The sequence below is a fragment of the Ischnura elegans genome, chromosome 2, assembly GCF_921293095.1.
Source record: "Ischnura elegans chromosome 2, ioIscEleg1.1, whole genome shotgun sequence".
Taxonomy (NCBI): domain Eukaryota; kingdom Metazoa; phylum Arthropoda; class Insecta; order Odonata; family Coenagrionidae; genus Ischnura; species Ischnura elegans.
In genome coordinates this window covers 91,115,468-91,143,117 of record NC_060247.1, presented here as the reverse complement: position 1 = coordinate 91,143,117, position 27,650 = coordinate 91,115,468, and the positions used below count along the sequence as shown (strand labels likewise).

Genomic DNA, 27,650 nt, shown 5'->3' with positions numbered 1-27,650 from the left:
TTCCAGTTAGATATCATCTATCCTTCATTAGGGCTCAAGCTTTATGAAAGTAATCATTTGAGCAGAAGCTAATGCTTTCTATCAACATCTATTTATGCTTTATCTCAAAATTGACCTTTGGATATTTAATCACTTTTTTATGAGCATGAAAGCTAAGAAAGTGAATTGATAATGGTGCAGTCTAGAAATTTTTAAATGTATTTTTTCATGTCTTGACTGCTAATTACTTGTGATTTTACATACCTTTCTTCAGAATATTTTAAGAAAATGTGTTCAACCCTTCACCGTCATGATGTAAGCAAATATTTTATTCATTCCTAAGCATATGAATAAAAGTAAACTTCATATTAGGATGCCACTCCCTTCGTTAACTTTTGGGAGTGTTTGAAAATGTAGGTTATGTTTTTTTTAACTTTGAATTCAGTAATGCAAGTGTATCATAGGTGGTAGGCATTATTTTGATGAGCATGGTCACTACAAAAATCTTCTTTACTGTAGAAATGATTCTGCATTATTCTTTGTTAATGCTATAATGAATAAAAATAAAATTATTAATGGCTTTTATTTCTCAGGAATCAAGCTGAATTCATAATATCAATATTCAACCATTGGATTGTATTAATATTAGTATTTTAATACAAACATGAATTTAAATAATATTCCATTTAGTTACATTCTTAAGTTAACCTATTATACTGCTTTTAAATGCATGGTTAGGCTTTTGGAAAATGTGACCAATAACCATACTCGTTTATGCTGTTAGGGATCATTTAAGAAAGGTAGACAGAGGCCAAAATTTGGGCCTTAAAGTTAATAATGAAGGGGATCAATATGTATTGTCCCTTTCCATTTCCATAGTGCTGAACTTGAAGCACAATCCCTTCATCCACAAAGTATGGGTGGGGCTTCATCTAAAAGTGTCTCCTCTGTGGTAGAAAATGAGGTACTCAAGATGTGAAGCCAACTGTTGCCACCATATCATATCATTTCTCTTTTAACCCGTGACCAAAGAAATACACAGCTGAATTACTCATTAAGCGATACATTCCATGCAAGGTTCCTTTGGTTAAAAAAATATATACTGGTGCATAGAAAGAGATATCGGGTTTAACGCTGGGTCCAGCGGTTAATTGGCCCCAAAGTTTTGAAGGCGTAGTCTGCCATTGTGGTCAGGGTTAGAAAATTCTCTGGTTGATATGGTGAGGAGACTTGGTCAGGTGGACTCTGATTGCTTTGTTTCCGAACAGGTTTGTTTCTTTTCCCCTCCAAGATTTACATTAGCAGTTTCCATGTATTTTCACCTTCCACCTGTTTGCAATTCTAATTTTAGATCAGAGTTTCAGTGTGAAATGTTTTATTAATTAATTTCATTCCAAAATAGTTCTTCATATAACACTTTTTATTTATTTGACTCACACATTTGCATGTGTTTTGTCTACTTTTTATAAAACTTTCTTTCTTACTAGAGGAAGCTAAAACTTTGATCCCTTCATGTACAGATAATTGCATATTTGAGAATTGTGCATCACTTTAGTCTGGTTTTGACTTCAAATTACAAGGTATTAGTGAGAGTCAGGATTTATTTTGGACCTCTTGGTGGGAGCGACAGTCTTGCACAATTATTGTCACCTGCACCTGTCCAGCAGTTTCAAGCAAAATCTATTAAATCCATTTTTAGGCCCCTTATCTTTAGGGTTATGGCTATAGTCATTCTACTTTACTTTTTACTTGCACTAAATGTTTCATTTACACCTGAATAGAATCCGTTGGGGAACAAGTTGCTCATTCTTGTCTACCAGTCTCTTAAACATACTCGTTTTTGTTATGTCAAAAATGCCATTCATTGTGAACACTTGGATAGAGTTATAAGGGCCTGCCCATATTTCCCCTTCCTGAGTGGAAAGGCATCTACTTTCTGTCATGTCTTTCCATTCCCCCAAAATCTGAAGTGTTGGCAGCTCCCCCAACTTTTCCTGAATGAAAAGCCAAGGAATAGTCAGGTGTTTTCATCCCGGTGTGATATTTATCAAAAATTATTTTTGTGAGTGTTAATTTGTCATTCCCAAGATCTTTAATCTGAAAATGTCATTATAGCTAAACTCCCTAATACATACCCATGCTCTGTATCAGTTTAGGCTGATGCATTTTGCTGCAGGAATATTGAGTAGTGAAATTGAAATAATTTTTTGTCCATTTTATGACAAATTTTTGTCTTCTTTTTTCTTTCTTCCTTTCTCTGAAACCGCGTGACGTTTAAATAAGGTCAACATAACTTGCGTGTTTTTTTTGCCTTACCATGCCGATTTATGCTGATGTATTGCTATTATAGATAGGAGGCCTTAACCTCGAATCTTTCCCAATAATAATGGATTAGAATTACTTTTAATGGTAGAATGCACTTCTCGTTACGTTGATTAAAAGTTACCTTATTGTGGAAACCGTTTTTATTACGATATATTTCTGCGTTTTAAGTTTCCATCGTTATTAATTTCAGCTGTTCGATTTTGCTCCTATCTTATATTTGAGGTTTTTTTGGATAAATTTTATTTATGTGGGAGACAAATAAAAGAAACAAAATAGTTGGGATACATGATAAATATTTCGGATGACGCCCTTGAGGCTACGGATACTAATCTTTCTTTTATTTTTAACCCTGCTATTTTCCGCATCTTTAGATAGTGCATTAGGATCATTTCTAATTACGTTCAGCAGTCTTTATTTTTACAAAATCGCGTAACAGTCGCGTAATTTTTATTGCCGAGAGGAGTTTGTTATCTTGTACCGCGGTGTGTCGTCTCTCTTCCGTGTTCTCGTCGTCACTTGCGTTGCGATATTTTTTCATAATCTGCCGAGTGTGTTTGTTCTTTGATATTGGCTTCTACAAGCGATAACGGAATTCGATATTGGAGGTGAAGTGTCTTAAGAAAAGGAAATCACAAGTACGCAGTTAAAATGTATGGCATCACGATGAAATGTTGAATGATATTATTTTTTTATATTTGGCTCCTGATGATCTTTTTCGATATCCTACTTAATATTCTTTTAACTGGAAAAGTAAATTATGATTATGCTGGATAAAGGTTCATTTGTTCATGGATATATTTTTATAGTGTCCTTCATTGTGCCCAACACTCGAGTAAACATTAATCTTAACTTTCCACATTGCTAAGCTATCCTCGACTATCCTATACTCTCGATGCTTCCATGTTTATGGTCTGACTTCCTGTTTTTGGAATGAAAGGCTAATCCATTTTCTCAAATTATTTTCGTTAGGACGTGATAGGTAAAACATGCTGAATAGATGAACTTCGTAAGCCAAACGAAAAGAAAAAAATTTTGCCTTTCTGCGGTTGCGGAGTATGCATGGTCGGAACCTGGGCACGTCATACTATTCCAAGGCTGATAGGGGAGACGATAGAAATCGCGAATTTAATCGCGAAAAATAGATATCGTCGTTTAAAAATCGGAAATTTGGAAAAATCGTGAAATATATAATTATAGGAAACTATTGCTGCTCTGCAGATCATTTGGACCCGAAGACGGGAGCTGGAACGCGCCCGCAACTGTAGTCCGCCAAAAATGAGTCGACGCGCAGTTAACTCGAAAAACAATCATCAGGTTGTGATAGGTGTTGACATTTTTCATTATTGTTATTACTAAAACTTTAGGAATGGCGTCAAAATCAATCTTAAGAATAATATATCTCATCACCTGAACTTCCAGAATACGTAATACTTATTATGTGACTGCCATTCGTTCAATTATATCCTTATATCTTTAGATTTGCCGCACGGTTGGGTACTCCATTTCTTGTAATTCCCATCTTAACACATATTATTTCTCTTATTCCTATAAATTGCATTGGTTTCGTGGGCCAGCATTTCCCAACCATTTTCCATAGAATTATTTATTAAACTACGCGAACATCCACCAAAGATTATGTATATATTTTTGCAAAAATTGTTCTAAGTAACCGTCGAGTGTATATCGAGTTCTCCTTCGGAAAGGCACTATTAAATTTTTTACCGATTAATACTTTATGACAACATTCAGTGGGATAGTTGCAGACGAAGGTATGTTACATGCCTTGATTCTTCGCCTCTTCAAGAGCGAGCAAAGAAACGTTATTAATGGAACCTAGTTGCAGATTCCAGGTTGGAAAGTTTATTGACTTGATCTTTCGTTGCGAGGTGCTTGTGGTTTTCGTCTACTATGCTCCAGTTGCGAATGCGGAAAAAACTCAAGGGGGGCCGCAAAAGATATCTTGATTGATATCTTGATTTACCTTTGCATTTATCCTAGTAAAATTAATCAAGTCACATGCAAAGTTTAAGAAAGTTTCAATTGAAGTGATTATACACAAATACAAGACGTCTTACGTTATAAAGAAGTTACAATTGTTCATTTGTTCAGAAGTTACAATTGATTGTGGTTCAGCAATACGGGCGGCCCCGCAAAGGGGGGGGGCCGCACCCCCCATATGTATCCTCCACGTCTATTCTCCTTTCCCCTTACATAACCCGCAACCCTGTATTTTCTCTGGAAGATGTTACTTTTTCTGTGGGAGCCCCCTCCTCCGCATCTTTTTTATCGGATTCGAGTTGGTGGCTATAACCACGCCAATTATAAAAATAACTGCGGAATGAGCCAAGTTTTCACGCTGATAGTTGTCATAATTTCCCTGTCTGACTATCTGCCAGAAGCTTCCGTAAATAGCCCCACAACAAACCCAGGTTGCCGCTACACCATGCCAAGTGGTTGGTGGGGAGTGGGAGGCAGGTTTCACTTCCCCGTCCCTCTATTCCCCTTATGGACCGCCGCGGCAGTTGACTTGTCTCGCATGCTTCGCTTTTGTGCTTTCATCGTGAACCGAGCTCTTTTCTCCACGTAGCCAGCGTAGTGCTCCTACTTTACAGCCGAAGTTTGCGTGATTGAGAAAATTTACCGTCTATTTAATTGATGTAATTTCGCGTAGATCTTCATCTTTTTAATCGCGTTGTCCTATTCATTTCATTTTCTGCGTTTTACTACGCCTTATTGTAAGTATCTTATTATAATAAGCGAATAAAACGTTTATTGTATTTAATTTCGGCATTAACGAACTGAGTTTCATTAATCAAAAACCACTCAAATACTCTACATTAAAATTGGTGAAGATGGTATACATAGTTCTAGGAGTACAAGTCACCTGGAAAACGAAAATAAGAATGATTTGCTTCAACTAACGATGAGCACGAAAAATTATGAAAGGGTACGAGGAAACAGCAGTGCCTAGCAAATGCTATCTGAAGCAGCACGTAAAAATGCAAATGAAACACCAATTCGTAATAAGTAAGGTCATATTCAACAATTAAAATCAGCGGCATATTCACAGATTTTAGTGCTCAAGTAATGATTTTAGGTGGTGACGAAGACGTGAAGTTATATGGTACGTTATGGTGAAGTTATATATATGGTATGGTAGTGGTTTGTGATGTGTCTCATTTAACATCAAATCCTATTCAGGCAAGGTATTGCGTCTGCCGCACACGCAATCGACATTTTAAGGAAAACTGTACGACTTAATATTAAGAAAAAATACTAAACGATTTCACATAAATTATCGGTTTTGTTTTCTCTTGAACTTAAATGTCGTAGAAGATCTTCTAACTCTACATTCACAGCGTGGCATTTATTGAAGCTATAATTATAAAGTCCTTGAGCGAAAAATAATTTGTTTTGAATATTGCATTCTCATCGGAATATCCCTAATCAAAGTTAATCCAGGGCGGCTTTAGTTGCAGCTGCTGCCTTTTAAGCTGTTTCTAGGAGCAGTGGTTCAAAGAAGTTCAAAGATTAGATCGTGGAATATTATCATCATTTATCAGTTTCCGTTGAACTTGAAGCTTGTTTATGCCTCCGAACGTGTTAAAAGGGCATCTCTCCAGAGGTTATCGCATTCCAGAAATATGTCTAAGCTTTTCTCATATTCCTAGCTTGTTTTTTTATTTTTACAATTACATTTTGTGTTTCTCCATAAAGTGTGATGTAGCAGAGAGGATTTGAAGGATTTTGACATGTTAGCGAGAGAGGACTGCTTTTATCCGTTGTTTCTTTTCCCCTTGCGTTCTCAACGCGCAGCTATTTTCTGTATTGCTGCCTGTGTTATCCAATCTGGTGCCATGCCCGGTACCTAAATGTGCTTAATTAAAGTGTAGCTCGCGGTAAGTCATGTTCACTATGCTGACGAACTACCTTTAAAGTTTCACTTCCAATGCCAGGTACGGTGATTTTTTAAATTTAAAATGTAATTCCCCATGTAAATGGTAGCCATCATCAGTTCCCACCCGTAGCAACACAATATTTGTCTCCAATACAGGCAAAGGAAATTATTGGCCATGGGGTCGTTCGCGAATTTTATTTTACTGTCGTCTGTGATAGAGTTTCGAAAGTAAACGACCCGTAATTTTTTTCCGTTTTCCGGTCCCTCACCTACTTTTGGAGCTATTTTTGACGAAAAATCTATGACCATTACCCCTTCGCTAAATATTTAATGACGTCACTAACTAATGCCCAGTGTATCCACCATTCTCAGTTACTCCGCTGCATTGTGAATGGACATCGTTCATTCACAATGCAGCGGAGGTTCTGCGAAAGCGCAGTTCTGCACAGCGGACAAGGTTCATTCTGTTTTCACTCTTTTGAGGAATTCCTTCCCTCAGTTAAAGGTACCAATGAATGATAAAATGCGCTCCAATGACGTCATAAACTTATGAAAAGTGGGCTGCAACTTTCGCGTACTCTCATTCTAAACCTACTAGAGAATGGATGACTTTGAAAATGGAAGATTTTTTTCGCATTAACTTGTATGTCCCTTTAATCTGTCAAATTCTTACAATGGATTTCCATTTTGGGTCTTCGTGAATGATGGGATAAAGTCTCAAAAATAAGGAGACCCTTGGTCTTTCGTGTTATTGGTCCCTCAACTAATTCTGGAGCTATTCGCGACGAAAAATCGGCGACCTTGACCCTTTCGCAGAAAAGTGAATGACGTCACGAAGTCATGCCCAGCTGCGCTGTATGCGCGTTCGTCTCTCTTTTACCAGAAGCTATTGAACTTGTGTTTAGTCCAATTGGACTATGCATTTGTATACTCCGCGAATCGCTCAAACAATTGCTTGGAACTGAGTGTAAATCAAACAAAACAGTTTTATAGACGTAATAAATGGCGAAGTTATCGCTGTTGATTTACGGGTCTTCATAACATCTCGTCTTTGTATGTGTACATTCATCGCGCCTGAAAGATGATGGGAGTAATTGTTTGTTTGTACAATATCTGTCACATAAGAGTGTTTAATTGCTTTAGAAAGCCAATTGGGATAAGCTATCCATGCTATTTAGGAGGGTAGAAAAATTATTCTTCGAGGTATACTTTCCCTCAGAATTTCATTTCGCTGCTGAATCAAATCATTTTCTCAATCCCAAGAGTGTTTGCTGGATTTTTCCATCCCTCAAGCTCCCCAAAATGGGAGATTTCTGGCGCCTTAAAGTAATTATTTTGTGCGCGGAATATCTCGACGCCCGTTCAAGGAATGTTGTTTTTTATCTTTACACCGTAACTTAGTCAAGACTCTTCCGTATGCATTGTAGTTTAATAGGCTAGAAGTCTTTCTGGCTAGAAGGTTTTCTTGAATTCTCTGGCACTCTTGATTAATGAGAATGTTTCCTGGATTCTTTGATAACGTACGTTTGTTTTTCATTCTAAAGTTGGATATTTGTGGTGCCTGTAAGTAATCAATCGTGGTCGTGGTTGCCGTGTGGTTAAGGCGTTAGTTTACGTTCTTATTGACGATTCTAGGGTTCCAACTCGATTGTAGACTCTGAACTCTTCCAAATAAAAAATTTCTAGCTTTGTATTAGCCTGTATCCTGGTTAGGGAACTTACCCCTACCTCTGCTAGATGTGTGACGTTCAAACAACAGTAGCATATTTCGAGTTGAGCTGTATTTTCACCTGTGCCCATAGCAGCCTTCGGATTTAAACTGTTAGTGGTTTGATTAATAAGTCTTATGCGGAATTTCAAGGCGGGCATCAATGAAATCATCTGGAACTTTTTAAATGGTACTTTCAGTTTCAATCTTTAAGCTTTTTCGTGTATTTTATCGTCTAAAACTCGCTCCCTTGATTCCTCGATAGTACGGCGATCTTTCATTGAAAGAGTTCTATTTATTCTTCTCGTGCTTCACAAGTCGTTCAGTCTGAATTCAGTGCCCTTTGTACAACATTCTGCCAATTTTACGATTCAGTATCAGCGAAAATTTTCGCCAAAAATGCAAATTTCGAATGCAGATCGCGCAATCATTTAGAAGAACACTATAAAGTCCTATGATGTTATAATCATAGATGCAGAAGTAAATTTGGCCAGGGAAGGGATGCTAATGCATAATTCATTGAATAAGCTTATTCGGTCGATATATCATGCTAAATACATGCAAAACAATAGACATAGCTCATGTCAGTAAAATTCTTTATAATGCTATAAGCTAAAACATATTATCAAACAAACACCCCATTTGTCAAATTGAGATAGAAAACTGTTTGTATAAATTAGATTAAACATGTATTTTATCGAAGTTGACTATAGTATAGTGTTTAGTATCAAATCAACGCTTTAGAACTGAAACGTGTTATAAATCAAATATAAAACAGTTCCTGTATTTCTCGAATGCTTTCTTTCCTAGGAAATGAGTTCGCATTTAGAGTAATTGCCATTTTTTGTGGCCTCCCGTGATGGGGTTGCATTTTTATACCTCTCCACCGCCTTCCAAGCGTCTTCTTCGAGAATTTCGAGAGATTGCTCCAGGCGAAGGAGGCGCGTGCGAGGGAAAACATTTAGACGCCTCCCCATTCCCACTATGCCCGCACCCTTCGCCCTGAGGAATGTCTGCCGAAATAGGCGTCAGCCGCTCCCCCCAGGGAGATATGTAGTACGTACGTAAGAGGGCTGGCTCTATCTCACTCGCGCTCCGGCCGCAGAAATTTTTCAGCGCCGCAGTTCTTGAGATGTGCGCTCGAGACGGGGATTTTTTAAAATTATTATTCTCGTTATTATTATTATTCCCGCCCCTCCCTCTCTCCCTTCCCCTCCGTACCCCTCCAAGTCGATCCATGCTTCCGGGTCTCTCTCTCTCTCTCTCGGGCCGTGCACGTAGGGTCCTTAATTAAGGAAAAGCGCTTCTTCCGTGGGGATACAATCCACTCCTGCGAGCACTCACTCTCCCCGCCTGTCTGTGCACGCCCCTCCCCTCTTTCGTTCGTTGTACCCCTCCCTGCCCTCCTTACCCCATCGCTGTATTCTTGTCACCATGGATTTTGAAAAGGTTGGTCATCCGGAATTCAGCTGCTTGGTTATTGTCGAGGAACTGTCGTCTTGATCCATAGTCGCGTATAGAAATGATAGCTAGTGCTTCTCACTGGCGTAACTATGATGAGGAAAGAACCCCATCACCCCCCAGAACCTTCTCGGAAATCTCGTCTTGCCTATAGATTATGATATTCTTCTTCATTTTAGCGAAGAAAAACGATAAGAACTTTGACATTATGTACCTAACCAATGTCAAGTGTAGCCGTGTATTTTTTTAAATGCATTCAAGTTATTAAGAATAAATTCGTGTATTCACACCCGGTGTGGTGAGCTATTCAATCTGATCCCTCCTCCCCACTCCAAGTAAAGTTCTAGTAATGTCCTCTTTAAATAATTTAATATTTACCTAAGCCTTGTGAGTACAACTATACGACTACCTCATGTTTCGGGAGATTGAGTGATCATGACTATGTGAGCAAATAGATGAACTGAGTAATATCGAATGTGATGGATACAAATGTGAACGAATTCCAAGTAATTTTATTCCAGTAATGAAGTTATTAGAAAAAAATTGCTAGTAATAGTTGCCTAGTATTAATTAATGTCAAAATCTCGCAACTATTCATGTTGAAGGATGTATTTGACTCATAATTTATGATGAAATTTGAATATGGACTTCGGTAATCCAAAGGTTTGGGTGATAAGAAACCTGAAATGGGGATTTAAAGACATGGCACTTTAATACGTTGTGTTTTCCTTTCTACAGTATACGTTTCTTGTAAAGGGCTTCAGAAAGAAGGCGTTGTCCTCAACTTGTAGTTACTTCGATGCAGTTACTTCGAAAAGCGACTCGGTATGAGGGAGGTACAAAAAAAACAGATATCAATGTAGACTTGCTCCACGAAGTACAATAGGAGAGCCTTCTCTTTATGAGGAGAGGGAATGAACTATATGGTTACCGGGGAAACAGCGTGGGAACTACCGTTAAAGCATTTCACGGCTTACTTTCTATGCCTTTATTATATCTTTTTAACATGGACTTCGGTAATCAATGGGCTTAGGTGATAAGAAACCTGAAATGAAACCATGAAATTTCACTTTTTTGCGGGCCATTTACCCACTCGTAACTTTACATTATAATCACTCACTGAATGCCTCAACCGGTGGTTTGTTGATAGGTTAGGAAATAACACCCAGAACATATGGATTGGCGAGTGCATTTCACTCATTGAAGTTATAGGAGTGACGTCGCGTCGTATCCCAGAATCACCTCTCACTTTAAGATCATTTTTATAAAGGCTTCACCCGAGTTGGAACTCGCAGCTCTTCAGTCGGTCGCAATATTAAACACTATCCGCTAAGAAACCCGAATAGCCTTCCAAGATGCTGTACGCCGGGAAAGAGTTCTTCTAGAACTTAAAATGTTTTCATGATAATAATATCCTATTTTCGTATTTTAATTTTATTTATGGTGTGGAAAAATTAAAAAAAATGAAATGGTTAAGATAAATGAGAAATATTTCGGACTACGCCCTTGAAAGTGAAAATACTAATCTTTATTTAATGTTCACTTTGTTATTTTTCGCATTTTGAGTCGGTTCATTAGAATCTTCTCAAATATTCCATATGCTGACGACCTCGGTCAATAATGATATTCATTTTGCATCCTGTGTGTGTGTGTGTATAAACGCAAATTCGTCATCGCAGAGCCCTCTCCTGTTGAGGCTCTCAAGCCACAAGATTCCTTCCCTCCGCGTTTACCTTTCCTCTCACCCTATCCCTCGCCCTCCTCTCCCCACGAGGCATTCTCCATTCGGAATTCGTTCCCTCCTTCCCATTCTCTCCTTACCACCACCGTTTGATCGATATCGCCGCCGAGGGTGTGTGGGTGGGCTTGTTTAAAGCCCCTTCCCTCCTGCTTTAGCCCTCGTATGTTCAGGGAAACATCCGAGAGTGGCCGTCGGGAAATGCAGTCCCTCCGTCCTTTGTGGTCCAGCGTGATCTCCGCTCGGAATCGATCAAGGGTTTCTCATTCCGCCCGCTCTTGTCGTCCTGCGTAAGGAATTCGTCCTTTGTCTCCACCAATTATGCTGCTGCCATCCCCCTCAAAGTGGGAGAGATTGAGTTTGCCTTGTTATCCTCTCAAAGGGGCTTCCCATGCGTTTATCCTCGTAAAGTGAGCCGTAATTCCACCTACAGGTAGGCTACCGGTCAATGGCTATTTATATAGAGCGCGACAGAAGAGTTGTACTAATCATTCCAACTGTTTCCATTCTCGAATGTATTGCTCTTCTTTAGTTTTAGATGTAAATCCTGAATCGCACGCACGATCATTTTTCACACACAAATTCCGTCGTAGCGGCAATGAGAGGTCAAATAATTGCTTCCGGACACCATCGTCTTCAGAGACAGTGACTATGAATGGTATCACTATTCCTTTTTCCATCCTTTAAAATCTCACGTTTTTCGTCCCTGAATACATGCGTGCATCCCTGCTACCGATCAGTGCACGGCAGCAAATATGTGATTCCCACTTTAGTGAGAACAGACAACTCTTTAAATCTAAGGCCTGGGAATGATACCCTTAATCACGACACGAATAACCGTGTGATCTAATTGTAAGAGCTGATGGCTTAAGGTATTATTTTGCCTTACATGGAAAAGCATAGCTTTTGCGTTCGCTGTAATTCTGCATGAGAAAATGTGATGGCGGTTCATTCTTAATTACTGTTACCCATCTTTCTGTCCATAAGTATTTTTTTTTCATTCTTTCTCCCGTACAAAACAAGCCAACACCCTTCCCTCTATTGTCATCCATCGGCTTTCAGCATCCTCTGTTTCTCCAACAATTTCCCGTCCAACTGTTATTCCCTCCTCATGTAAAACTAAGTGTAAAAGAGGTGGTGGAGTCTCGTGGTGTAAAATTGCACACAAAGGCTGGTGTAGAGTGCGATATGGGCTGAAGCACTTCTCCGGTGGAGGCGTGAGCGCTGGAGATGGAGAATAAGAGTACTCCTGTGGCTGTCGAGAGGTAGGCATGGGAGGAGTGTAGAAATGCTGCTTTGGTGGTAGCAAATTATTTGGTGCAATTTATTCAACCTTTCTGCTTTAAGCGCAGGTTTAAAATACGTATTTATATGGGTATCTTACGTTTGTATATGGGTATCTTACGTTTTATTTGTGTGCCTTGGGAATCAACGCTCTGGTTTCGTTTCAATGCGATATCCCTCGGGAATATTGTGAATGAACCGAAGGTAGACGCATTTAATCGCCGCCGGAGATTTTTATCGTCCTTTTATGCGTCTCAGGGGTTACTTTTTACGATGCAGTCGGCCGTTAAAGGTAGCCAGTAATAAGCGGTCGTCGCCACAACCGCTGTGAGGATATCCTCCCGTCCTTTCTCCCCCGCCACTCAGTCAGTTTACCTTCCCGGCCGCTTCACTCGGAGAATACCCGCCGCTAATCTCTCGCGCGGGAAAACTCGTCACTCTACGAGTGAAAGAGATGCACATGCTTCCATTGAATCCTTGAAGTGACGGAAGTTCCCGTCGCCCCTCGTTTACCCGCCCTCTGTCACTACCCCCGCTATCCGCGGAGAGAGACTCGCGAATAGTTTGGAAATCCCCGTCTCCAGGAACGGATCAGCTCTTAATTTTTACCATAAAATATCCGTTTATTTAATTTTTTACGATCATATTTTGTTATTATAGCCACAAAAATGGGATAGAGAAAATAATGAGTGAGATACAAATGTTTATGAATTGAGATTTCCTAATAGTAGTGCTTTGCTTTGGACTTTGATTTTGATCTTTTTTCTCGGTAATAGTGTATTCGCGTCCCGAATGTTTGAGTTCTCTTATATCCTAATTTAGTTTGCTGATTATCCTGAGTTCGTTAATGTTATCCAAGGATCTATCCATTAATTACATAATCTGAATTGAACTGTAGTATAATAATTTTTATTTCGATGGTATCTTTTTTATGGCTGTCTTTTGTAGATAGTATTTACGGAAATATGTAGTTGAATGAGATTTGATTCTCTTCGGGCGGATTATGTGGGTAAACTTTTCTCGGGATTCCCACCGAGCTCAATTTTTGAGACTCAAAGACTCAATTTTTGCCGACGTTTCGAGCTGCGACTCGAGGCTCTTGTTCAGGGATGCTGAAATTGCGCGACGACGGACCAGCCTTTCCGGAACCATCGCCCTCAAGCGCCAAAGTGCTGACCACCCTGAGGCACCTGGCCAATTTCCTCGAATCGAGTTCTAGAAGCTGAGCATAATTTTACTAAAAGGTTATATACGGAAGTATGTTATACTTCAAAAAACACAAAGAGCTGCGATAAAGGAAGAGACAGCATTCATTTCAGTTAATTTATTAAAGTTTTTTACGCCAAATTAATTGCAACAGTGTGACATAGCAACCAACAAACAAATAAATCGACACTCAGCAGCCCTAGGAATAAGCCCCGAATCCGAGCTCGAAACGTCGACAGAAATGGAATTTTTCACCCGGTGGGAATCCCGAGATAAGTTTTCCCACTCGTAATTGAATTTTGTTTAATTCTACATAACTTAGGCGCATGCCTCATTACTATCTAAGACGCATTTTTTTCCATTTTCCTGCCTCTTTCTCGATTCCTGTCCCACCCTCCTGTATGCTGCCACGCTAGTACAGTGCACCCTAATCCTTTCATTTTTAAGCGCGGTGCACTCTCAAAGCAGGGGACGATTACTACCAACCCTGGCTCCCCTCCCCTCCTTTCCCCCTTCCATTGACGGCCAACCTCCCTCCCCTCCGTCTTCGCAACTTCTCCGTCTGCGAGGCGCCGAGCACGAGGGCGCCTCCTTCCCATCCCCTTGAGAAAAAATCATAATGAACCGTTTTTCGCCCTCTTCTCCTCGTTTTTCATCCCCCTCGGCCTCTTGGCCCCCCGCTCCCACTTCCCACGCACAATTCACGAATGCCAACCGAGAGCGAAAAGAGAAGTCAGGTGGTGCCAGTGGCGCGCCGTGGATCTCCGCCGCCCGGGGCGTATGTCAACTTTGTCGCCCTCTCTGTGCCCTTTCATCATGTTATTATAGAGTGATAATTGACTAGAGTTAAGGTAATGTAAGGGCTCAGAGGGTTGCAAAATATTCGTATCGCCTAAGGCAAAATATTAATTCACGAAAAGTGTTTTGAAATTTGATATTAATTCGTTGTTACCTGTAAGCAGTATCATTACAATGAGGTAAAATTGTCATCATCGCTAGTCAGCTATCCTAAGGTTATCCATATTAAAATTCGTTGTTACCTTTAAGAAGTTTCACTACAATAAGGTAAAATTGTCATCATCGCTATTCGGCTATCCTAAGGTTGGTTTGACGTAGTTCTTCCCTCGTTCCTGTTATCAGCTAATCTGTGCACACCTACGCTTTCCTCCTCTAACTCATCTTTCTTACAAAGAGAACGTTTTTATATAATGCGGGAAAGCAACTGATTTGTGCATCTTGTGGACTGTTTTACCTTGGATAGCGTTTAATTTTGTGTCATATTAAAAGTAAAAATATATAAATATAAACTGATGATAATTACTGCAATGAATTGATTCGTTTATACCGCATCTTTTTGATTAAGCCCGCCGTATTATGATTCAATGATACTCGATTCTTCAAAAGAAATCCTCCCGGAGTAATCGACCAGTGAGTGGATAGCCGTATGTCAGAATTATACAGAATCAATGCGCAACATAAGCACTTGAAAATCGTATTGTCTACCATTTTTTAATCCAATAATGGATAAAATATCTGTTTATTTGATTGACTTATTTTGAATGCTGGAATGTTGTATAGTCTTCATATTTGTGACGGAAAGATTTTGATGAGTTTGCGCTAGAGGGTTGTTATCGACGCCGTTCGGAATTATTCCGAGCGGTTTTCATTTCGAACGGCTGGCTCCGATTTATTAGCAAAGGTATATACATTTGTTGTGTTTGAAAGTTTTCTCTTAGATGGCTCCCCACGCGCTGATATCGTCATCGGAATTTAAATATTTTTAATTGAAGTGAAAAGTGAAAACACAACAAATTACGAACGCTTCGCCAACCAATGGGAATCAACCGTCCGGAATGAAAATCGGTCGGAATAATTCCGAACAGTGTCAAGCACAGTGTCCCAGGGAGATGCGAATTTTCCTTTCCCCGCCTGTGAGCGTGCGAGAAGGTTGCGACCCCTTCCTTCGTTGGTCGGGCGACACGTCTACTCACGCGTGCTCGTGCGCGTGCTCTTCGACCCCGCGTGACTCCCCGCTAACCACTTGTCTCTCCCCCGTCTCTTTCATGCAACTCAGCCTCAGTGCTCTCAACGCCTCACCCACGCCACTCACCCCCTACTCACTCACTCTCTTAGCTCTGCGTGATATGTGCTGTGCGGTTTGTGACCTTTATGCCTCAGTAAAATTCACTCTTTTTCCTTTGCTCACACTCTTGGTTTTCTGTTCCTGTTAATCTACTGACACATAGCTTTATTGACTTTTTACCTTGATCACTCGTCAGCTAAGATTACTTTGACGCAACTCTCCTCTCAGTTCTCCTATCATATAATCTTTTCACGGTTTTAAATGAAAAGGTTTTTGATATTCCATGCTGTTTTTATTCACTTCGACCGGTTTCCTCTATTAGGGCGGCATTTTAAAGAGGTTAAAATCCCAAAATGACGTTAGGGCAATGAATCCGGTAGATGTGAATAAAAACTTTGTGGAATATTAATACGTATGTTATTTCAAACCATGGCAAAAATTCCTCCATGTAAGCCAATCGGCGATTAATTGTAATATTGCTTTTCTTTCGCTAACACTCTTATGGCCTTCTCTTTCAGCTTAGTTACAGACACGTAATTTTACTGAGTTTCATTATCATTACCACTGATCAACAACCATAAGATGGGCTTGACTTAGCTCTACACTTGGTTTCCCTATCACCTTATATTTTCAAACCCACATATTTATTTTTTTCGCATCCTTCCCATGTATCTGTTCGATATATTTTATCTGAGGCCTTCCTTATCTGTTTCTGCCATCCACATGTTTCTCGATAGGTAATTATATCATTTTGATAGACTATCTGTCGTGAAGCTAGACCAATGCAACCACGGAATGCCGTCTCTTTTTGTCCACGACAGCCTACTTGACGAGTAAACTCGCGTATCTTTTGGTAATGAGCTATTAACAAGATGTAAAACACTTTGCCATTGAAACTTTTTTCAATCGCAAATATTACTATTTTGATTTGGTCATCACCACAGGTTGTCTACTACTATAGTTATATAACCATAGAGTAGTTATGAAGGATTTTCATTGAGCTTTTTACGCATCACGCCTTACCATATTCAATTTCCCTTTTTTGAATTTAAACAAGACATCACTGTATCTTATTTGTGAACCCTATTTCTTCTTTTAACATCTCCGCTTACCCAACGTCCTTCTCTCGATCACGGTTTTCACCATTCGCTTTCCGTCTAATGCACCCTCCATCCAGTCTCTTTCTTACAACTTTGACTCTTTGACTCATGAAGCAACCTCCTCTCCTCGACCTCCTTTCAATCTCCGTTCGTCTACCCTTTTCCAATTGTTTTCCACACCCACATCTGGTATGCGTCGCACTAGTTTTCATCCTTTCTCCTTAGCGTCTTGTTTTCTGCCTCTCACAGCGTAATGCGTCATATCAGGTCCCTCTCTACTATTTTCTCATTCGCAAAATGACCTCTTCAACTTTTTCCTATTGATAACCATCGGTTTTTCAGCGTCCATTTCTTCCTAAAACCCTTACCTTCTACTTTCTCATGCTACTATTGTGCTAACATGCTGTCTAACTCCTGCTTATGTGAGTTACTACCAACGTGTTTATTAAGCTTCGCGTCTACTATTACCTTCGTCTTGTTCTTCCTGGAATAACTACTGTCACAAAATTTTTAATTTTCCTGTTCTTTTATTATATCGGAACCATTTTTATTTGATCATCCTCAGTGTTTTTGTGAAGTTACGTAGATAAATCCATTTCAAAATACGTTGAAATCCTTATCCATTGCCTTCCAGTAGATGTACCGGTTTTTTTTCCTTTCAACACTAAGTTTCTCGTCGCTTAAATGTTTTTAAGCGTCCCGCCTGTAATCATTGGCGCCTCGACCGGCGTCGCGGCGCGTTCTCTTTTGTTTCCTTTTCTCACCAATGGCCTTCAGCTCCCCTACCCGCTGGCTGTAACTGGTAGTATTAGTTTCAATCACACCTTCTGTCTCCTCAGCATTACCATTTAAAACTTTTAATTGGGGAGGTTCATCATCTTGTTTGTGAAATTCTTAATTGTTTGATCCCCCGTTGTGAAAGGCATAAATGTGCTCTTAAACAAATAATTGATGCATCAAAGAATCTGGATGTGGAACGTGAAGTCTGAGATTCGTAATGAAGCATATTTTATTTCTACTACGGCAATAGACGGTCGTGCTCATAATATCTCACCTTTAGACCGAATCGAAGCTATACTCCCGTGAGAGGTGCAAGGCAATTTTGTTTTTCCCGTGGGTGAGAAAGAGATGGAGAGAGGAGATAGAGGCTGGCGATTGCTTCAAACGACACGGAGAGGGCGGGACTCTGAGAGCGCTCCGTGTGTTGGAGAGAGGGCGGAAATGCATTTGATTGTCAAGCTACCCCTCCTCCTCTCATCGCCGGAAGTGCATGCCTTCCTCTCCCCCTCATCCCCAACCGCCGCCACCCGCGACCCATTAAGGTTCAGCGAATCCTGGGAGAGAGAGAGAGAGAGTAGCGCTTACTGGGTAAGCGTTTAATCCGAGAAAATTTGCCGCAGTCACCATTGGCGCCCTCGTTTGAATGAGTGGATAGCCCGGAATGTGCGAGTGTTTGAAAGGGAAGGCCTCCTTCCTTTGACTCCTTTTCCACTGAATATTTTATAGCAGAAAATTTAACTATTTAAATTTTACTTGTAAAAGTTCTGGGTCTTTTGCTTTTTTTCATATCCGTTCACTATTACAAATATCAACGAATTTTATTGCAAGCAGCAGAATTATTTGGAGAAAGGGATCCTCTTCTCCGTTTGGCATCCAGAAAACCACTGTGGGAGTTGGGCGTGGTTTTGCTAATATCAATCCAAATTATTTGTCTTTCGTGATCACTTCTTCTCAAATAGATTTTATGCAAAAATATATATAATATTTAAACGGTAATTCGTTGGATGTTTAGTTACTTATAGTAATATCTGTTGGTAATAACCTTTTTTCCCGATCAACCACCAGTTCTACGGGTAGGGTTCTTTAACCCCTTTATCTTCCTTAGCTACACCCTATGTATATAGTCTTAATATCCGTCTTCTCTGTAACAGGATTTCCGTATTTTGCTAAATCAAAATGGTCAGCTTCTTGTTGAGATTTCTACAAATTTGATATTTGTGTTTGTATGCCATGGATCTTTGAATCTCGTATTGCAATTTTTTTCGTTACTTCCTTGTCATAGTTTTCATTACTGTATGGACAAATTGCAGGTCATGGTTCAAGGCAGATAATTTTAACCGCTCCACGTTGAATATTTAACGTTTCCTACCCTTTGTGGAAATAATCGAATATGAACTAAACTTGACTTTAATATAAAGACTCAATCTTAATCATGAGGAACAATATGGAGGAAGAACGGTGAGTAATGAATTGTATATTTACTCTTCCTTACCCTCCCATTTATGTATCCACTTCCAAATGAGCGCTTTCTATGGGCCTACGAGATAATCTTTTTTAGCGTCAAATCATGCGGCATGAGCTAAGCCGGCTTAATTCCGATGGCAGGAGAGTATGCTATTATTTTGAAGAGGATTTTCCTCAGAAATTCCTCTTATCCCAGTCGCCGCCTCTCCGCATGTGAGTGAAAGATATCTTCTGCAGTCACCAGAGACCAATTGGCACGAGATTAAGTCGGAATCACACGATCATTTTTTAGGTCTTCCTAAGGGTTGTAACGATGAAATTTTCTGGAACATAAATTGATGGCTGGACCTATCATGGTCATTTCCCCTTCCCATTATCCATCTTTTTAATTGTCCTATGTTCCCGTGGCGTAACTAGGGCTTGCTTTGCGGGGGGATGGGAGGATGGATCAAATTGAATTTCTCAGTACATAGCGAAAACCTCGCAAAGCAAGGTCTGGGTGCATAAAATAAAGAGGCCTCTTAAAACTCGTTATATTTTAAATGAACTACTCGTTGGAATAAATTAGTCTATTTTTAATTAAAATGTCTTGCATAGGCAGTAAATCATCTGTAGCAAATCCAAATCTAGTCTAAAACGTTGCAGTACCGACTAGCGTTTATTCCCTTTGTGGAGCGCGTATACTTTTTACGCGCGATCCTTTTAATCTTTACATTACTGGAACATATTGAAAGTAAATTATAGCAAAATTGTGATAAACCGCAGCTGAGCATAATGTTTACGGAGGAACACGTGGCCGCAAATGCGTGCGATTATCGTGGTGTTTTGAAGAAGACATTTTAAGGATATTTCAAAACTTAAAACGTACTTTTCGAAATAATTTTGCTCTTAACGTCGGATGGCCATAACTCCACCCAGTAAAGTCCTCCCGAAAATAAAATGATGCCATCGTCATCCACTGCGGTTCTGAAATTCCTTCGTAATGGAGGACAATTAAAACGTTTCCAATGGCGAAAAACTTAATGCCAACTTAGTTTCTGCGCGGGGAGTAGGCGCATTTTGAAATTTTCACTAACGTGATTTTTACTTCGTTTCCCAGTAGAACCTCAAGAGTTGATCATTTAGCTCAGTTAAGAGGGTGGAGGTGGAGGGGGTTGGATGGAAATAATTCTCGTGGAGTGCGAGAGGAGGGAAATTGGATATGGATGTGTCTGTGGGGAGAGGGTCTCTCCGAGAGATGATGCTCAGAAGGAGTCGTGGGGGGATGGGGGTGCTTAGGAGGGGGCCACTGAGGGTGAGGCAGATGACGATGTCCGCCGTGCCTTGTGCGTGTTTATTTCTGGCGGCAGACAAAAGTTCCTCGGCCCGCTCCCTGTCTTCGCTCGCTTGTGTCTTAGAGCTCCCAATGGTCGCAGCAGTCGGAAGCGACTGAGTTCCGCAGTGCCACTCTTAGCGAGCAGCCATCCCCGGGAGCACGAGTTGCGGGAGGAGCATCTCGAGGCGGAGGTGGAAACGTCGCTGATTATTCCCAGGATTATTTTGCGGCGTTGTGCTTGTGTCAGTGTCGCGAGTGAGCGGGCCTAAGTTGTTGGAGTACGGTAAAAGAGAGTAGCTGCCCGAGGGAGAGGATCGCGGGAGGAAGAGGATCTCTTCGCATTTCTACGGTGAGAGGCCAGCTTCCCGTCCTATCTCCCCTTTCCTTCAGCCGCGAGTGGTTGTTACGGAAACGGACGCGTGCCTCCGGTATTTACCTTGCTCTACCTTTTTATGGACACAAGGAGTTTAATTTGAAAAATTTCTTGCGGTAGCTAATCTCTTATGGATTTCGGTATCAGGGTCTCCCAGTGATTGTCTGTGGTCGCAGAATCTCGCGTACTTCGGGCTGCAATAACCATTTTGCCAACGTTTCAACACTATTTGAGTCTTTTTCCTTCCGCGAAACGCATGCGCAATACGATTTTTGCTTTCATCGTCTGTTGCTATTCGATTGGGATATTAATCGTGAATTCTGCTCACTACTTCGGCCATTCGTATTTGTTACGGAAACTAACACGTGCCCCCGATATATCCACTGCCCCCTCTCCCTTCGTTAATGCCGTTCTACAATGGATGACCTATGATGAAAAGCGATAGTTGTAACAAATATCTTGCGACTGTCCACTGCCGAAGGGTGCTGCTAGGCCAATTAATTAAAGGAGCTGCCTGGAAGCAATAGATTGACGTAAATTTTTACGTGTGTTGCATTTCACAATCCTATTTCATAAGTTTCGAGTTTATAATCTCACATTTGCCGATGGAGTAAAATAATTAGTGCAAATTATGTGCTGAAGGTGTGATTGCCATTTAGAATTTCTTGTCTTACGTGTGAGACGCAACTTAAGAGTTGAATTTGCATCCATTTGTGGTGATAGAGTTAAGCGCTCCGCAGTATGGTGAATTTCTATTTGGGTTGTCTGCTTAGACGGCATGCGACATTTTTTTCTCATCGAGGGAGCGAGCTACGGCCAACCACGTGGTTCATTCTCAGATGATGAAACTTCCTCCAGGATAGCTTTTTTTCCGTGTTAGAAAATAGTGTTCATGCCTTGCACTTAAAAAGTTGCTTCATATTGAAATAAGATGTCTCGTTTTGTCTTTTTATATCCCTCTAATTGGCCTTCCGAGATTTCCAAGATGTCTGCGCTGCGTCGAGTCCCATGCCACCACGTGCTTTCGTCTGGGCCGCCGAGTGCCCCCTGCAATAGTGGACTAAAATGCGACCAATTAAAGGAAAAGAATTTCCCCACCTTTTGAAACAAATCACTATACTCCATACGACATAATTATTGAAGTCTTAGAGTGCTCAAAACCACGTAGCTTTTTAATTTTGCTGCAACGTGATAATTTGGGTCTCTATAAAAAATATTTTTCTTGTGAGGTTGTTAGGCCTTTAATATACAGCCTAAGATACTAGGCATATTGTTGTATTATTTTATCCCGTCTCGTGTTTATCATGTGAAAGAAAGTTATTCCTAAATAAGTGAAAACATAATTAGTTGAAATTGCGTGGTAAATGTATGCGTATTTTTAACTCGGATAAGACCACTTTTTTTACTAACGGAGTTTCAATAAAATTTGAGGGAAACAACAATATTCCAAGGAGTACCTTGGCAAAAATAGTTAAGTAGTAATTAGTAGCAAAGGCGCTAAAAACTGACTAAGAGATGCGCCCGCTATCAGCTGTAGCGTGGTGAATTAGGCTTGAGAGGGATTAGTGAACTACTGCAAAATGATAGTCCATGTCATGGAGTTGAGACGATGAGTTTAAGGAGGATAAATACCTCTTTATTTCCAACCATGATCGCTGTGTTTGAAAATATTACGAAATGTTTCTGTTTTTATTTTTAATGCTTTGGTTCCATTAAATAAGCTCTAACCAATCCCTTCTGGAGTATTCCATCAAGCGTGCTATTAATTCCATTAACTCAAAGTCCTTAATACTGAACACATTGCGCATTAAACGATTGATTCTATTGGATGTGTCACATCCATTTCCGTGGTGTTTTCCCGTGCTTATAGCGAGTAGATTGTCGTGTTCCGAGCGGTGAGTAGCCCATTTACTGGGAGGAAAGCTGGAGTGTCATTAGGCGTGATATTGCGTGTGGTTTCCCCCGACATCAGTCGTAGCCGCCCGTAGGGCACGGCATGCCTCACTTGTTTTCAACTGACGACAACTCTATCGGCGGCAATTTCAAATCACCTGCCTTTATCCCTCCCCCCTCCGCGTACCTCACTTACTCTTTAATCACCGCCCCTGTCCCTCTGAGCTCGTTGGTTTCCCCACTGCCCCGTTTTCCCTCTCTCTATATATGAAGTCCTCTCATCAACCAATCGATGTGCATGCTAAAGATGATGGTTATACGTGGGTCAATGCACTTCTATCGCATGCATGGCTTTCGTGATGCCTTAAAGGGAACGGCGGCAAAATGACAATCGTCGATAAGTTGTGAGGATGCATATATTTATTTAAATTGCTGTCCAGTGGTTCTTCAGCTTACACCAGTGCCTTTAACCCATAATCATAGAATGCTATTGTAGTAAGTGCTTATGAACTTGCATATCTCTGCGATTGTTTACAGCATGTTCTATACACGAAAAATTATTTTCCTATCGTATCTAAATATAGACTTCTCGAACAGTGCCATTGGCGCTAGAGCGGCCTCTCAGGTTACTGTGATGTAAGTACTGAATTGATACCCTGTCTGGAAAAGATCGAAGCAGAAGCATCAACATTTCATCTATTCATACCAATTATTTGTAATAACTATTAGTTTCATTTAACGTTGTCGTAGATAATCCTCTTTCATAGACATTATTCATTTTATTATTAGCTTTTAGGTAAGTTTTTATCGCTGTAGCAATGAGGACCAGCGTTCTCTTACGGCACTTGTTCGTTATTTTACCTTTAAAATATTTGAGTGAACTATTTTGGTATGCTGCTCTCTTTATCAGCCCAAGTATTCGTAACTTTCCAGGCGTGTTCCTGAGCAGATTTATTATTCCTCCGGTTATTTTCAAACTTTGTGTACATACTGTCTCTTTGAAGTTTGAGAAAGTTTGCTTTTTTTTTGAGGAGGTGAGAGAGAAAAGAATCAGTTGGTCGATTTTTCTTCCCCAGTTCGTTCTGGAACACGCGCTACTCGTAAAGTATAAGGGATTCGTCGTTTTCGAACGCGCGGACGAATCCCTTCTCAGCGCGCCCGTTCCTCTTTTTTTGGGAGTAAAATTTTGGGAAACTGCCGGAATTTTCGATGCCGTGTGGAAGAGGCGGCGGGGCGTGAAAGACCAGCTCGGACCAGTTGCGCCTCCATCTATCTCCCGCGACGACGGAAAGCCTCTATTCAGATGTGCCACGGTGGCCGCGTGGCAGCCAACAACCCCTTCTTCGGAGCCGTGCACCTGCTCTCGTCGATTGGAAGCGCCTTCTTTGCCGTGCACCCATGTTTCCAGGCTCGCATCGAAGGACAGTTAGTTGCACGCCGCATCGCTCACAGACCCTCCGTCCATCTCAGCCCGTCCGAGTGGACGTTAGATATTCAAAGCTTTGATCGCGAGGGACTTTGACTGAGGAGACGCCCGCTACCACCTTACCGGTCTTCTTTCATGATGTTTGACTCGTTCAAAACTTACCTTAAGCTTGTTCTTCGCTAAGGCTGCGCGCTAGGCTTAGATTGCTTGAACAATTGAGAATGGATATCTTTAAGAGCGACACAGAGAACATAATATTAGAGCCACACTATATTTCCAGGTCCGATAGAAGCGATAAATTAAGAGGGATGTTTAGCCGAACGGATAGATATGGGAATTCGTATTTCCCCCGAACAATAAAGGACTAAACGCTAGTCCCAACCTCGTTATAGCACTTCATTTTTTTTTTTTTTTTAAACGGCTGGTGTCCTAACACCCCCTACCACACGTCTTTTAGGCGGCTCGCGGGGTATTATATAGATGTAGATGAAAACGCTGTTATCATAAAATCTTTATATTTTTGAGTTGATCTTTGCCAAAATTTACCTTTATCTCAGTTACGAATCTTGTATCTACGTATATTCATGTTGGCTCAGTAATCATCCGCGCATCCATGTTTCCAGACTCGCGTCGAAGGACGGTTGCACGTGATATTGCTCGTAGACCCTCCACCATCTCGGCCCATCCGAGTGGTCTTTCGATATTCATCGCTTTGATCGCGGATGGCCTGACGTTTAACTTGTTCAAAAGTTATCTTAAGCGTGTTTTTGACTTAAACGCTGTCATCTTGAAATTCTCTGGATGTTGAGTTGGCCCTTGCCAAAATTTGCCTTTATCTCAACTATGAATAGTTTATCTCAATATATTAATGGTAATGACGAGACTGACTTCGTTGTTCTACACATCTTTAATCAAACGACCCGGGTTAGGAAGGATTACTTCATATTCAGTCATACTTCGATACAGGGGTCGTTTAAATTAAGACTTAGTTAGTTTATACTTTGAGATAAAATTTTCATCATTGAGATTCTGGTAAACGCTGACAGGAGTTCACTGGGTAAGCCCTTGATATTTTAAGATTAAAGTTTAAGATGACGCATCACTCCTGCTCAACCGGACTTTTTCTGTCTTCTGTTGTGAATGGGTAATAGTTTAAAAATTAATTTATCCTTTTTAATACTCAAGGTTTAAAGGTAGATAATTGTCAACATTTACGTGTATTTCAAGTGTATCAAATTACGTATGATGAAATACTCAGGGGTAGAAAGAATTCCCAGGATAAAGGGAAAGAACTACATTTGTTTCCTGCGCATGCGGCCTCTATTGAAAATCCGAGACCAAATTACCTTTCCCAACCTCTCGCCTTTTCTTAACTGCTGATTGGTTCTGTTATTCAGTATTAATTCAAAAGAAATTGGCGCGATACGCCCTTACTATTGTCCGTCGAATTTCGCTCCTTAATCTTTAGAGTGAATGGTGAATGAAAACATCTTGATCCTTTACTTCCTCTTGCATATATTTATTACTTTCCTTTATTCTCGGACACATAATTTATCGCCACTTAACATTTATTTTGCTCAATCTATAATGCTCAAACTATAGCAGCAGGCAGTTATAAAATGAATCCGAATTGGTTATTTTATAAATTTACTAAGGCTACGGCCCTTTTGTTACCAGTGTCCTCGTTGAAAATTCTTTTTATGGTTGATAAAGTGGGAATTAATGCACTATGGCAATAATTATATCCATACATGAGCGATAAACCTTACGAATTATCCTCGGTCCAATGAGCACCTTCAATACTGTCGCAACGGTCTCTCCAATTATTTAATATTAACCCGAGAAAGTTTTATTTCTTATTTTGAACAGAAAATATCCTTTTCTCTGGTTTTATTTTTTCTTTTCCTTTTCTTCTTGTGTCGTTCATCAAAAGTTTTTGACGTCTTGAGGAATAATGGCCCGTGAAACCTTTTTTTCCATAACCCTGTCTCCTCCCGTGGGAGGAATAAAGAGTTTAATTGGTTTTGAAACTGAAGGCGTAGAGGCGTTTTCGCAGCACGGAGATCGTGAGCTCGACTTAAACGGTCTCTTTCTTCAGGAAATTGTTCGCCTCGTCCCCATAGCAGCCACCGTACCCTGGAAGTACCCTTGAGGGGAAAATAACAATGGGGTTTGCTTCCTGTCCCTTTTTGCGCGTGGGCGTGTTTACCTCGGGTTTGAGTTTTTGTCGCTCGAATATCCTTCGGGGATGGGGTCAGGGAGTTGAGGTTAACAGTCCTCATAAGTTATCAACTTGGGTCCTCTCGTATCGTGGGAGGAGCTGTGGTGAGACTTATTTTTTCTCCCCTTCCTATCCCTCACCGCAACCCCATTCCTTCATAATCAAAGGGTCGTTCCTCTCGTCTCATTCCACCGTTCTCTGTCACTACCTCGACGGAACGCATAAAGGCCGTTCAATAGAAAAGAAATCTATAAGTATCCGAGGGGAGCTCTTAGTGTGAGGTTTCTTCACCCATGCGTCAAAGGCAGCGTTAATTGAAATAATTGAAGGCATAAGTGGTAGAACCAGATATTAACCACTTTGGTGAAAAAATAAGGAAAATATAGTGATTAAGCCAATTTTCATCTCTAGCATCTCAAAAGTGAGCGTTGTCTTGTAATGATTGAACAAATTCATCTTTACCGTGGAATTTTCTGAAAAAATTAGGTTAAAAAGAAAAGTAAGGATAAAGAGATACGAATGATTCAATCCTCAAATATTAGAATAAAATTTCCTTTGCAGCTATTTGAGCCGACATAATCATTTTACGGTTATTTTTTCATGTAAATAACTTGATTTGCCGTCAATCAATCATAGCATTCATGTTCGTTAAGTTTGCCATGGATAAGTTTATAGATGGATAAATGTGATGACTTGTCGCTACGCTTTGCGCCATGGTAGTGAGTTCCCTTGATAGGACGAATCACTCACGCTCGACCGGTCCTTCAATGTGACTCGTTAAAAATGTGTGCTATTATTTTTAAATATTATGCGTTTTTGTATGTGTAATATATAGAAATTTAGCCTCGTTATTTTCTTGGAGGTTAATTTTTATATATATTTAACATGTGTAAAATTATTGAAAATGTTTTATTATCTGTACCGTCGAATTTTCCAGATGAGAGCTAAAGTTTAAATAAAGTTATTTGTCACGGATAAAAAACAAATACGACCTGTCGAGAGGGAGTGATGCGTCGTCTTAAGCCGTATCCCTCCACTCCCTTCACTTTTACCTGACCTCTAAAACAGCGACCCTTCACCCTTTAAGCTTTCTGGAAAGCGGAAAATGTTTACACCCCCAGAGACTTCAACCCTCGCTTTCTTGTTTGTTGCGGTGGACACATACCTGACGTGCGGTGATAATCATGATTGAAGGAGTCCTCCTTTGCTCGTGGAAAGCCAGCTCCTGTGTGCATGAATATCCCATTTGGTATAAATATTGGTATAGAGGGAGCTTGACATTTCCCATATAGAGACCAGAATCAAATGCGTTTTTTTTATTGTTGCATTACTGTGGTGACGTCTTGTGGTCAGCTCATTTTGTTTTGACTCCAGATTAACATCACCCTTACCGAGA

At 40.4% G+C, this 27,650-nt stretch overlaps 1 protein-coding gene across 2 annotated transcripts in view; it reads left to right on the top strand.

Moving 5' to 3' along the window:
* LOC124154166 (equilibrative nucleoside transporter 1) overlaps positions 1-27,650 on the top strand; it is a 251,274-nt gene that overhangs the window by 7,857 nt on the left and 215,767 nt on the right. The window contains exon 1 of one of the 2 annotated variants that reach the window (XM_046527729.1): positions 20,407-20,690. The exons of the other annotated variant lie outside the window; for it this stretch is intronic. The gene's annotated coding sequence lies outside the window, so the exon portion shown is untranslated. Of the gene's footprint in view, positions 1-20,406; positions 20,691-27,650 lie in introns of those variants that run through there. 2 annotated transcript variants of the gene reach the window in all.